We start from the raw sequence: 12406 nt of genomic DNA on the forward strand, positions 1-12406 counted from the left end.
TTCTCTTCTTCCCGAGCCCCGTCGACCCTTCAAGGACACTTTGCTGCAAGTCTTTCATCATTTGCTTGAATTTTAATTATTTGGCGGGCTTGTTAAGTCCCACCGTGGCGTTCGGTGAGCGTTTGCCGTGAAGGAGCAGGAAGTGAGGTGACAAAGGCACGGAAGGCAGGGCCAGCGGGAGGACAAAATATTTTATTAGCCTTTCAAACGTCGGCACGGCAGCCTTGTGGGAAGTTTGACCGAGGTTACCGAGCTCATCTCCTTTCTGTCGGAGCAAACATGGGTTTCATTTCAACGAATCCGCTTCTGATATTGGAGGTTTTTTTTTTTTTTTTTCCAGGAAACAGGAACACGAGTATGTTCTTCAGTCGGCAATCTATTGTCGGAATCTATTTTTTGCTATTTTCTGACTTTGTTTGGCTGCCGTCTTTTGTTGTTTAACTCAATTATTTTTATGTTCGTACTTTATGTCGCTGGGGTTCTTGACTTTTATTCAGAGTTCTTTCCAGAGCTGTCCAAAACTTTTTTGCAATAGGGTGTTGCATACATAAAAATTAACTTTGATACATTTTGTACACTCAGGATGCTAGAAGCATTCGAATGTAGGTCAGTACATACTAAATACCACTAAATATTACTAAATATACTAAATAATACATACTATTTGTGTGTCCGTAGTGAACAATGGCAGCTGAGGCTGCATCCAGATGGTTGATATAGACATGAGGGCATCGTAACGCGACATTACTTTTGGCATGGAATATGTTCCCTCAGCTATCAACATCCAACATGTTTTTTTTTCAAAACAGAGGGAAAATATCCCATTCCTTATACCTCATTTCTATCAGCAAGCCTTTGACACGTCTTGTTCAAAGCACAGGGAACATATTCCATTCCTAACCGTGCACCCCCTGCTGAGGTCTCGCATGTCCCCAGAGTGCACAACCACAACTCTTTTGGACTCACTATTTGTGTGTCAGTAGTGAATAATGGCAGCTGAGGCCACATCCAGATTGTTGTTTAGACATGAGGGCATAATAACACGACATTATTGTTGGCATGGAATATGTTCCCTCTGCTATCAACATCCAACATGTTTTTTTTTCAAAACAGAGGGAAAATATCCCATACCCTTGTACTTCATTTCTATCAGCAAACCTTCAACACGTCTTGATCAAAGCACAGGGAAAATATTCCATTCCTAACCGTGCACCCCCTGCTGAGGTCTCGCATGTCCCCAGAGTGCACAACCACAACTCTTTCTGAGGCCACATCCACATGGCCGAAATAGACATGAGGGCATAGTAACGTGACATTACTGTTGGGATGGAATATGTTCCCTCTGCTATCAACATCCAACTCGCTATTTATATGTGTTCGTAGTGAACAATGGCAGCTAAGGCCGCATCCAGATGGTCAATATAGACATGAGGGCATAGTGATGTGACATTACTGTTGGCATGGAATATGTTCCCTCTGCTATCAACATCCAACATGCTTTGTTGTGTCCGTAGTGAACAATGGCAGCTAATGCCGCATCCAGGTGGTTGATATAGACATAAGGGCATAGTAATGCGACATTACTGTTGGCATGGAATATGTTCCCTCTGCTATCAGCATCCAACATGCTTTGTTGTGTCCGTAGTGAACAATGGCAGCTGAGGCCACATCCAAATGTTTGATTTAGACATAAAGGCATAGTAATTCAACATTACTTTTGGCATGGAATATGTTCCCTCTGCTATCAACTTTGTTCAAAGCAGAGGGAAAATATCCCATACATCGTTTCTATCAGCAAACCTTCAACAGGTCTTGTTGAAAGCACAAGGAAAATATTCCATTCCTAACCGTGCACCACCGCCTGCTGAGGTCTCGCATGTTTACCAACTGTTCAGAGCCGTCAGGTGACATCAACATCAGCGATGTCTGTGCTAGAGAAGGACAACGTTTCCCGCTCATTATCACGAGCGAGCCGTGGCGGAGCACGGTCATTAGCCCCGCCCAACAAACGGCTACTAAAGCACGTAAAGACGAGGAGGCTTTGTGACATCAGCGACTGTCTCCTTGGTGAGAGGCCAACTCGGCGGCCAATCAGCATTCTGAGCACAAACGCTTATTTCATTTCTTCTTCTTAAGAGGCGAGGTCCACCATGATGGGACATCTCACAATCTCAAAGTCAATTTGGCATCATCTCCATCACAGGCGAGCCCTTAAATCTGCATCAGTGGAATGGCTTTGGCAAGCAATTACCCCCATGCAGGACAGCGGTAATTTGATGAGAATCTGCTCTGACAAGTCTGGACCAAGAGGGGGGGGGGTGGAGGTGTGGAGGGGGGGTATATTATCTAGTGGTGGGCCGCGGGCCTACACGGGAAGTCATGAGGATGATTGCAGTATAACCCCCCCCCCCCCCCCCCAGGTCACGGATACACACTAACATATGTGCCTCATGTCAAAACCGACGCTGAAACGAACGCCAGCTGAGCTCGCCATCCTACAAACATTTATTGCTTTTTACTGCGTCAAAGATTCAAAGTGATATATTTTGACGATGAGCCAGCTCTTATGAAGGTCGTTCCAAAGTCAAAGATAATCACATATTTTTTTTTTTGTGGTTTCAATTTATTCCTTAATGAATTTAGCTTCATTGTGACTGCCGTCAACACGCGGAAGCCGTCACAATCACAAGGACACGTTGTTGATGTTTTTTCATCTCTTCCACAGTTGATTTGATGTTGCTTTATTACTTCCTGTCTTTATCTGACTTGTAAAGAAACACGAAGCAGTCAAAGCGAAGACATTAGGGTGTCCAAAGTGCAGCCCGCAGCCTATTTGACGACCTGTGAGGCGTCTTTGTCTTAAACTACACACTCTCAGATATTTGTGCAGCGTTTTTGTGTCCTTGTTAGACCCGGTTTGTGCTGCTTGAGTAGTTAACAGCATGGTAAGAGATTTTAGTTTTAGTTTAGATTTATAAATGGGTTTATTAATAATTTATTAGCCTTATAATTAATTTTCATATTTTTCATATTTCATAATTCATATATTCATTTTCATTGGTAATGGTTTTATTTTATTTGAACATGCATCAGATTACAATTGAGTGCATCCCATAATCAGTTCCCAGTTCCACACGTCCAAAAGGAGTAGGAAGAAGCAAAGCTTATTAAATCCTACCCCTCCATCTGGTACTTTTACAATCAGTAACTGTTACATTTGTTCACTTCCTGCTTTCCTAATATACTTTTATTTTTTTTATTTTATTTATTTATAGTTTTTTATTATTTTTAGTTTTTTTTATTTTTTGTGAAATGCATGAAAATGTGTTTTTCTTTGGAAAACAAAGACACTTTCAAGTGCCCCCCCCCCTTTTTTTTATCCTTCTTGCACTTCTAAAGGACCTGGGATAATTTTACTCATCTGCTCAGGATCAGAAGGACCCGTTAGTTTTGTAATGTCACCGGGATAACTTAATAAAAAACCTCTTTTATATCACTAAAGACTTTGATGACACTCCTTTCAAAATAAGAGTTTTCAAAATGAAAAAGGCAAGGCCATAAAAGCGTGGCCAAGTGTATGTTGACACGCAACCACTGTTGAAATGCATTTAGATTTCACAAACTTTCATCAGAGTAGGAAAAAAATGAAAAATGTTAGGAATGGAATATGTTACCTCTGCTTTGAGCAACACGTTTTGAAGGCTAGTTGACAGCAGAAACATGTAACAACTGATACAGGCTGATAGCGTTTGCATACCTGTGATGAGCCCCCACTAAGCCCACGTGGCATTCACTATAATGTGTGCTGGAGATGGGGTGGGGGCGTGGGCTGGGGGGTGGGTGGAGGTCCAGTTGGGGTCACAAGACGATAAGTGCAAATTGAGCCTTTTAAATGTAAATGTAATCACACAAGAAGTGTCCTTTGAGGGCGCCGCAGCATCCTTACCTTCATACCGGACGCCGTCCATCACAGCTCAATAGCTCGGAGAGCGACTGGCGAGATGTTTATGGCTCACTGAAGAACGCCCCGCCCCCTCATCTGCCAGAGGACGAGACAACGGGACGCGAATCAAACTTGAGTATGAAAGACCCTGATTGGCTTTTTAAAGACTTTAAAGCAGGGGTGGGCAAACTACGGCCCGGGGGCCACATCTGGTACGCTAGGTGTTTGAATACGGCCCGCCTGTTCTTTCCAAAGTATTTCATTTAAATTCAACATACAACTTGGCATCATGGCTTAAGCCAACATTTTCATGGTTTAAGTAGCTGCAATTTCATTATTACCCGAAGACAGCTGGGATAGGCTCCAGCACCCCCTGCGACCCTCATGAGGATAAGCCGTAGAAAATGAATGAATAATAATAATAATCATCATCATAATCATAATAATACTGTGATTGGCCAGTCCAGTGTGTACCGGCCTCTCACCTGAAGACAGCTGGGATAGGCTCCAGCACCCACTGCAACCCTCCTGAGGATAAGCAGTAGAAAATGAATGAATAATAATAATAATAATAATACAAATAAATAACAATAATATAAAAATAATGTTAATATAAAATAAAATAATATAATAATATAAAATAAAATAATATAATAATATAAAATAAAATAAAATAATATAATAATATAAAATAAAATATATCTATAATTATTCTAAATTTATAACGCACTTATATAACACATTCCATAATTCCATTTGGACTGTTATGTGTAAAATATGGCGTCTGCCCCCCCCGCCCCCCCGTCAATTTTGTTAAATCAATGCGGCCTGCCAGTCAAAAAGTTTTCCCACCCCTGCTTTTAAGGAAAGGTGCACTTCACTTTTGGGGGGCATTTTGTCCATCATCCACAATCCTAATGTGAGACCCGTAGACATGTCTTTCTCTATTCTGTGCATTCTAAAGATATCAAAATAGCTAAAACAAGACGTAATGGGACGCAGCTATTCCAACTCCAACATGGCATCTGGTGGTTTGTCAGCAGCTTCACTGTTGGTTGGGACTTCATGAAGTTGGCGGTGCTTTCTCGACCCACCCCGTGTGGACACTGTCCACCCCCCCCCCCCCCCCCGCGTTGTCCCTCGTGGTCTGTAAAACATCGTCGTGGCAACAGGAGTGCGGGTCGGGACGCTACACACTGTAGCAGGTGGTGCTGTCCTCATCCCCCCGGCTAAGTGGCGCCTTCGCCGCGCTTCCATTTTCATTTTTCCACGCTTGGGTGCCTTGACATTTAGTCGGGCGAAGTGGAGTCTTTTCAGGGCCTCTCTGGGGAGGGCGGCATTACTTTGTCCTGACAAAAAAAAAAAAAGGGTGTCATGGAAGGAAGGTGATGTCAGGTCCGTCAGGTTGTTTATTGAATTTACGGCGCCATTATTTCGCCACTCAGCATGATTGTATTCATATTATATCCCATCCCGCCAAGGTCGCCGCCCGCATGGCACCCGCCTGGTGACCTTGCGCTCAGGGGCCCTTGTAGGCAGGAAGTGGAGGGTGGGGGGCAGACTTAACCAGAGACAGGGACCCTTCAGCTTTCAGCGTTGATGGACAGTGGCATAAAGCGTCAACTCAATGCCCCCCATCGAGGTCACACGCCGTGTAATGGCGGCATTGATCAGCCGCGAGGACGCCGCCGCTGTGTTGTCGTTGGCCGTCCACCAATCACAGAGCTTCCGTCCTGGAGAGACGCACCGTGTCTTCAGGCTGGGGTCACGGCTTCTGTTTGACACGGCAGCCATGACACAGGAAGGGGCGGGTCCTCTCTCCATCATATAGAAGACATATGTGATGTTTACATGGAGCCTGACGGAACATTCTGGATGTGTCGCCTTTTTATCGACTTTACAGACGACTTACCTTCACACAAACACGCGATGTACAAAACAAAAATATTCACTTAGCATACCTAGCGGTTAGTTAATTGTGATTTTTACAAAAATGTTTGACGTTTTTATCAGTTACTCATGCTTTGTCATTCTCTGGTTGCTTGTTGCTTGTTTGAAGGGAGTATTTTATTTTACAATTCAATAAAAATATAATAATAAAGTTGCAAGTTGCAAATTACATATATTCATTAGGGATTACCAGTAAACAGTTAGTAAACAATACTAAAGCACGCAGTTTCCGTATTTTCACATAATCACGTGAGGGCTTCTATCCAATCAGAATCCAGCTCTCTTTGTTGCCAGGTAAGCGTCATTGAAGTCCGGCTGAAGGGAGTATTTTATTTTACAATTCAATAAAAATATAATAATAAAGTTGCATAAACTCGATAAAAGTCACTAAATTACATATATTCATTTGGGATTACCAGTAAACAATTTTCCACAAATACTAACGCGTACAGTTTACTTCGTTTCACTTAATCACGTGAGGGCTTCTATCCAATCAGAAACCATCTCTCTTTGTTGCCAGGTAAGTGTCATTGAAGTCCGGTTGAAGTTTCAAACAGATCGCAACAAACTTGACAGACAGACGCAGCAACCAATCAGATTTCCCGTTCAGACCCGGAAAGACGCAGTTTGATGACGTCATCTCTAATTTCGCCGGCTGACGCTTCTGTAGGAGCTAACTTTTCTCTAACAGCACGATCTAAAATGCCTTTAAATGTTCATAATGATAATAATCTTCTTCACAGGCGGAATCTCATCAAAGTTGTCACCAGAATTACAACAAATCGGCGTTACTGCGCATTCAAAAAGAGTCACCAGACACTTAAAAGGAGGATGGCTTCAGTGAGTACAATCAACTGTTTTCCTATTTTGTGTACTGTTTGTTTGTTTTACATTTAATTGTGCTGTTTCTGCTTTCATACCTATTTCTTTATCTTTACATGCTATTGTTTTAATAATGTCATTTATAATAATGATGCCTTTAGTTGTTATGCTGCCTTCCTGTTGCTAGGAATGTTAATTAAAATATATAGGACACAGAAGAAGGTATGGAATGCTAGGTACAAAACAACAATGGAGGTGATATTAATTATGAATGACAAGATTCACTTTTATTAAAGGTTTAAGAAGTCTGTGCAAAAAAATACAAATAAAATAAAGCATATATAAGAGCGTAATCTTGGTGTATTTTGTGTGCAGACACATTATCAAATGGTACCTATATAAAAGCAGCAGTTATTTAAAGCTTCTGGTGTAATTACGGCCCTCAGCCGAGACCCTCCACGCTCTCAGAGTTGTGCGGGGTCAATGCGGCGCAGCGGCGGATTCTTTTAGCAGGCACTCTGCTTTGTAATGGTGCGGGAAGCTAATGGATTTTTATGGAAGAGACGCACAACAGGCTGGAAGCTTCAAAGTGTTCTCCACAATGCAAGCCCCCCCCCCTGCTACCGCCGCCCCCCCACCCTCTGTAAAAGACAATTATCGGTAGCAAAATGTCATCTCCATCTGTGTCCATTTGCGGTTCACATCACACGCTGGATAACATCTATGTTTGGTAATTAGCAGAATTAGCATTTTCCCCCCGGTGGGGTCTCACCGTGATGTGTTCAAAGACTGGCTGATGTGTTGGGATTGATAACGCTGACGGAGATCTCCCTCTTGATGTTTGACACATCACACCATGATCAGGTTTAAACAAGCTGGCTAAAAGCCTATGAAATATGTATATGTCTTTATTACATATTTTGGATATTACTCTTTAAAGCAGGGGTGTCCAAACCTTTCCTTGAGTTATTAAAGTACTTCGATATATAAAAATATTTGAGGATTTATTATTATTAAGAATTTTAACTCAGCTGCACGGTGACCGAGTGGTTAGCCCGCAGACCTCACAGCCAGGAGACTCGAGTTCAATCCCATACTCAGCCATCTCTGTGTGGAGTACTAGTTCTCCGAGTACATATTTCAGCTTTTCTTCTTATTTAAGCTTTGTAATATTTTATTCCTATATTTGAACTTTCACCCCAATTTTTTTTCTTCATTTAGTATCTGAATTATTTGCTCCTCCAATTAGTTACTTGTCAGTCTTACAAATTATTATTTTATATAATTATTAAATAATTGTATATATATTTTATATATAATGTTTTATTTTTATTTTTATTTTTATTTTTATTTTTATTTTTATTTTTATTTTTATTTTTATTTTTATTTTTATTTTTTAATTGTTCTCCCCGTGCATGCGTGGGTTTTTTCCGGGTACTCCGGTTTTCCTCCCACATTCCAAAAACATGCTAGGTTAATTAGCGACTCCAAATTGTCCATAGGTATGAATGTGAGTGTGAATGGTTTGTTGTCTATATGTGCCCTGTGATTGGCTGGCTGTCCACCAGTCCAGTGTGTACCCCGCCTCTGGCCCGAAGACAGCTGGGATAGGCTCCAGCACCCCCCGCATGAATGAATGAATGAATTATAACTTGCTTACTGTAATTCACCCACAAAGAAGAGCGTGAAGATGGAAGAGAAAACGACAATGAAGACAGAAGAGAAGAAAAAAAAATGAGAGAAAATGTTGAAAATGCATTTTTCAGTCTCAAGATGAACACCGTGACGGCACAACCTACTGTAAAGTGGCACTTGGGTACCACGACAGCACTTCTTCCATGTTGCAGGATGGAGAGAAAGACTGGAGACAAGGTAAAATTAACATAAGGTAAATAACACTTCAAGCGCTCCAGCTCAGAAAACATGACTTCCTGTATGACGGCGTGCGACACACAAGACAGGCGAGACGTCGTCACACGTCCTCGACGGCGCAAAGGGGTTACAGCGGGGTCACGACAGCGTCAGACGTTCTGACGGCCGCCAGACACGACGAGTCAGTCGGCCCGACGAGTCACCTTCCGTCTTGCCACCACCAACTCCCGACATAACTTCCTGCCAGTGCGGATGTCGCTATAGCGATGTGCAGACAGCGACTGTCAGCCAAGGCGAAGGGAGGTCGACGCACAAAGGGAGACAGAGTCAATTAAAACTAATAGGAAACAAGAGGGCGCCCGGGGTCGTGTGTGTGTGTGTGTGTGTGTGTGTGTGTGTGTGTGTGGACCAATTACAGTATCAGAGCAACAGATGTTTGGTCTGAGTTTCACTTTCACCCTTTATTGGACCTTGTTTGGTCCTAGAGTAGATGTGTTAAATGAGGCCTGCACACCTGAGGCAGTACTACTAAGTCAAACAATATGAACTAAATATGATGACATCATTTTGTTCTAAAAAGTGAACAAAATAAACTGGAAGGCATAATACCCGACCTCATTACAAACGTCACAAACGTTCCAAAGTTTGGGATGACTTGAGAATGTTTTTGTCCAGTCTGAGATATGGCTTTTTCTTGGAAGTCCTGCCATCGTTTTTCTGTCCTTGTTAGACACGGACACCGGTGTTTGACGGCTACTATTTAGTTACCTGTGAGGCGTCTTTGTCTTAAACTACACACTCTCAGATATTTGTGCAGCGTTTTTGTGTCCTTGTTAGACCCAGTTTGTGCTGCTCTCTGAAGGGAGTAGTTAACAGCATGGTAAGAGATTTTAATTTTAGTTTAGTTTAGTTTTTTCATGTTTTTTCATGCATCCATCTCATTCCCGAGTTATCCGGGTTCTGGGGGCAACCATCTCAGTAGTATTGTATGTATCCAACCCTAGCTGGAAAAAGTTTATCAGGTTTGAATTTGATTTTTTTTTGTTTTGTTATTTCTATCGCACCACCGAAGTCGTATGGCACCCCCCCCCCCCCCCCCCCCCGCCCACCCCGCCCAAGGTTGGCGTACTAGTTTTCGGAAATTTGTCCTGCTAGCATCCTGATTCTGGTGTCATTGCACAGACATGTTAGAAACTCTTTAATGAGGTACAACATTGTCACAGAGGCTGCACGGTGGACGAGTGGTTAGCACACCGACCTCACAGCTAGGAGACCAGGGTTCAATTCCACCCTCGGCCATCTCTGTGTGGAGTTTGCATGTTCTCCCAGTGCATGCGTGGGTTTTCTCCGGGTACTCCGGTTTCCTCCCACATTCCAAAAACATGCTAGGTTAATTAGCCACTCCAAATTGTCCATAGGTATGAATGTGAGTGTGAATGGTTGTTTGTCTATATGTGCCCTGTGATTGGCTGGCGACCCTTGTGAGGAAAAGCAGTAGAAAATGAATGAATGAATGATTGAACATTGTCACAGATGACCTATGATCCGTTCAGTTCCGAAGAACAAAGAACTTTAGCAACTTCCTGCTCCTAACCATCCCATTTGCATCATCTTCCTGAACTCGGAAGATCATATGTGTTGTGTGATTATCGGCAGCATTTTTATTTATTTTCTTAAAGATTTGTTTTTGTTGTGGCTTCCATCCGGCCCTCCCCAGAGTGTTGTGTGTGTACCTGAGGAAGCGGCAGTTTTGTTTTTATTGAACCCGCAGGGGGAGAAGGTTTGTTAACAGCAGCAGTGAGGAGGAGCGCTTATTAGCCAGCACACGGCGAATAACAAAAGGTATGAATACAAATATTAGAGTGTGTCTGTGTGACGGCAGTAAAATATTCATGAAAGGTGCTGAGAACGTGGGAGGAAAGGATAAATTATTGATCTTGACTCGTGCGTCTGCTAGTTAAAGTGCCACCGGAAAGTTTGGCAACTTCTTAATGAGTCTTGTTCTAAAGTGAAATCCGAGACTCAAGGTCACTCGTGTCGCGTGACGCTGAAGTGGGTTTTCCGAATATGTCGTCAAAAGTACAGTACGGCCGTTAACCAGTCGTTAGCTTGAACTATTTTGATTTTTCAATTGTTCAAAAATTAGCCACGTTTACTTGAGTTTTTCTCTTCCGGAATGGAATCTTTCCGAATGACCCCTCTGAAAACAACGGTATACATGGAAAGGAATATTCCAATCTCTTGTCTACATGCGCCGCTTTAATCCAACAGAATAGTCAATAGCCGCGTTTACATGGACGTAAATATTCCAATTCCATTCGGGTTATTTGCTCAAACGGAAAGAATGTAACCTAATTCCGAAAGAAAACTGCCAATCCGAATGAATATATAATCAGATTCCAACAGAAGAAGAAAAACACCATGAAGAAGAACGCACCCTGACAACTTTCCCTATGAGCGGGTACAAGATACCTCAATCGGATTGGGGAAAGGAATATTCCAACCCGGGGAATCCGATTATATATTCATTCGGATTGGCATTTTTTTGGGAATGAGGTGAAAACAAATGTTACTTTCTTTCCATTTCAGCGAATAATTATTTGGGTCCATGTATACGTGGGTAATGTCAGGAACACGGTATTTTCTGGACTACAAGTCGCTCCGGAGTATAAGTCGCAGGAACGGCCAACCTATGAAAAAAAGTATGACTTATAGTCCGGAAAATACGATATATATTCATTCGGATTGGCACTTTTCTTTGGGAATGAGGTGTATACAAAGGTTATATTCTTTCCGTTTCAGCAACTAAACTGAATGCAATTGGATTATTTGGGTCCATGTATACGTGGCTAATGTCAGGAACACGGTATTTTCTCGACTATAAGTCGCTCCGGAGTATAAGTCACAGGAACAGCCAACCTATGAAAAAAAGTGTGACTTATAGTCCGGAAAATACGGTATATATTAATTCGGATTGGCACTTTTCTTTGGGAATTTCAGAATTTCAGCAAATAAACCGAATACAATTGGATTATTTGGGACCATGTATACGTGGATAGTGTCAAACAGGGCAGATCTAGTATTGGGATCTTTGACCTCAGCTTCTTCAAGCTTCCAAGGAGTGAATATCATTCCAGCAGATACAGTTCATACGAATTGATGCCAACCAAATAATTAAGTACAGTACAGATGCTTTCGTAAACATCCGTAAAAGACTTGGAATCTGACATAGTGACTATTTGACATTCGGATCTCAACGCTCGTCCTCCCTGCTCGCTGGGACTCGGCATCAAGTGGAGAGGCAGTCAGTCACCATTCCGCCGCGACATCCTCTTCATGCAAAATCACCTTGGGGGTAATGATGGAGGTTCTCCCGAGCGGCTCGGCGGTCAAGAGGAAGTGTGGGGATCATCACGGTCACCATGGCAACGTGCCGAGTAGAACATCAGACGACTCGCTCTCGCTCTCGGAGCGCTCGCTCGGCCTCGTTAAGAAACAATCTGCAGCGGTTTTCTTTTGAGTGGAGGAACATTTTGTCTTCAAATGACGATGGAGTGGAATATTCCAGCATGGGCTCGCCGGCAATTATTGGCAATTTCATCATCTGTGGCTTCGCCAACTGCACCCAAATCCATTTGTTTCGCTGCCACAGCCCAGACCAAGCGACGCCTAATTGGCGAAAAATAAAAAAATCATTACTTAGAATAAGGTGAGAAGGTTTCAGTGGAAAAACAAAGAAAACAAGTTGATGATTTCTCTGTGCTTTTATTATCTCAATTTGTCCGATAAACTGGCGGCGGTCATGATGTTCCCGTGCAC

At 42.5% G+C, this 12406-nt stretch overlaps 1 long non-coding RNA gene across 1 annotated transcript in view; it reads left to right on the top strand.

Annotated features, from left to right (window-relative positions):
- Positions 1-7021, top strand: part of LOC144894901 (uncharacterized) — a 93710-nt gene extending 86689 nt beyond the window's left edge. The window contains exon 3 of the long non-coding RNA XR_013625440.1: positions 6637-7021. This is a non-coding gene — a long non-coding RNA (uncharacterized LOC144894901). The remainder of the gene's footprint in view (positions 1-6636) is intronic.
- Positions 7022-12406: the final 5385 nt, after the last annotated feature.

This window comes from Doryrhamphus excisus, linkage group LG23, assembly GCF_037039965.1.
Source record: "Doryrhamphus excisus strain RoL-2023G ecotype Guam linkage group LG23, RoL_Dexc_Guam_v1.1, whole genome shotgun sequence".
NCBI classification, from domain to species: Eukaryota; Metazoa; Chordata; class Actinopteri; order Syngnathiformes; family Syngnathidae; genus Doryrhamphus; species Doryrhamphus excisus.